Source organism: Orycteropus afer, unplaced genomic scaffold (assembly GCF_000298275.1).
Source record: "Orycteropus afer afer isolate SDZICR_OR568_19922 unplaced genomic scaffold, OryAfe1.0 scaffold00097, whole genome shotgun sequence".
NCBI lineage: Eukaryota > Metazoa > Chordata > Mammalia > Tubulidentata > Orycteropodidae > Orycteropus > Orycteropus afer.
In genome coordinates, this window is record NW_006921684.1 from 715,100 (window position 1) to 717,051 (window position 1,952).

Genomic DNA, 1,952 nt, shown 5'->3' on the forward strand with positions numbered 1-1,952 from the left:
CGTAGTGATACTGCCTTGGAAACCCAAGGAGGGGTCGGTATGAGTCGGGCCGACTCGACGGCAAATAACAACAACAACAACAAATAAAATATATATGAATATATTTTTATGTGCCAACTACATAATCATGTTGTCCGAAAATAACACCAATTTTACTTCTTTCTTTCAAATGTTTAAGATTTTTGTTTCTTTTTTCTTGACTTCTTATAATAGCTTGAATTTCCAGTACAACATTTAGTAGAAGAGGTGGGAGCATACATGCTCACATTGTCTGCATGTATACGTTAGCTGACATTTTTTCCCCTGTAGATATCCTTTATCAGATTAAAGAAGCTTGCTTCTTGATCAGTCATGTTCATTCAGGAGGCAAAAATCACATATTTATTAATATTCAAAATCATTATCTATGTATAAATTTGTTAACTAGATCACTAAAAAATCAAGAAGAAAATACTTGAAGTAGCAAGTGCAGAAAGAGGCTATATGTGTAATGCGGGTAAAAGGAAAAATAGTTGGAATTATTAAGTGTGAGAAACTTGGAGCAAGAGCTTCCCAGAGCTGACTCAAGCCATGCCCTTATTCCAGCCTGCAATCGCCTTCCAGAGCTCCATATTGACAGAAACTTTCAGAGAGTCAGTTGTTAAAATAGAGAGTACTTACAGATTCTTTCTCATTAATTTATTTAGAAAATATTTATTCAGCAGCTATACTTCTTGGAATCCTGCTAGGAGTACAGGGGTGACAATAGAGATATGGCTAATGCTCTCACAGAGTTTATGTTCTACTGGAAAAGCCAGAAGATAAACAAGAAATAACTAATGAAATGACACATTATATGGATTACTAAACAAGAAAAAGTATGGAGAGAATTGCCAAAGCCACATGATTTAGGAAGAACAGAGATGTCATATTAAATGAAGTAGAATTTTAAAGAGACAGAAAAAGTGCAAAGAGGCATCTGCACAAGAAGTATGAGGGATTAGTACTCTCATCATCAAGAACAATATGTGCAAAGACCTTGTGATGGCAAATGAATTGGTGTATTTAAAAAAAGAAAAGAAAGTAACAGTGAAGTGAAAATGGGTGATAGTCCCGTGGAAGATAGAGGAAGAATTTATTAAGCAGTTCCATGTAGGATATGCTATGGGTCGTTGTTATTGTTGGATGCCATTGAGTTGGTTCCAACTCATAGCAACCCCGTGGACAGAAAGAAATAGAAAAGAAACAGAAAAACAGAAAGAAACACTGTCCGGTCTTGCACCACCCTCACAATCCTCACTATACTTGAGCCCATCATTGCAGCCACTGTCAGTCCATCTCATTGAGGGTCTTCCCTTTTTCCACTGACCCTCCACTTTACCAAGCATGATATCCTTCTCTGGCAAGTGGTCATTTCTGACAGCATGACCAAAGTAAGTGAGACAAAGTCTGGACTTTCTTGCTTCCAAGGATTCTAGCTGCACTTCGTCCAGGACAGGTTTGTTAGTTCTTCTGGCAGTCCATGGTATTGTCAGTATTCTTCATCAACACAACTCAAAAGCATAAACTCCTCTTTGCTCTTCCTTATTCATTGTCCAGCTCTCACATGCATATGAGGTCATTGAAAACGTCATGGCTTGGGTTAGGAGTACCTTAGTCTTCAGAGAGATGTCTTTGCCCTTCAACACTTTAAAAAGGTCTTTTGCAGCAGATTTCTGCAGTGCAATATGATGTCTGATTTATTGACTGCTGATTCCACAAATATGGATACAACAAATATGAAATCTTTGATAACTTCAATCTTTTCTCCATTTATTGTTATGTGGCTTATTGGTCCAATTGTGAGGATCTTTGCTTTCTTTATGTTGAGGTATAATCCATACTGCAGACAGTAGTCATTAATATTCACAAGCAGTTTCTTCAAGTCATCTTCATTTCCTTTTTCGTTGATGATGATGATGATGATGATGATG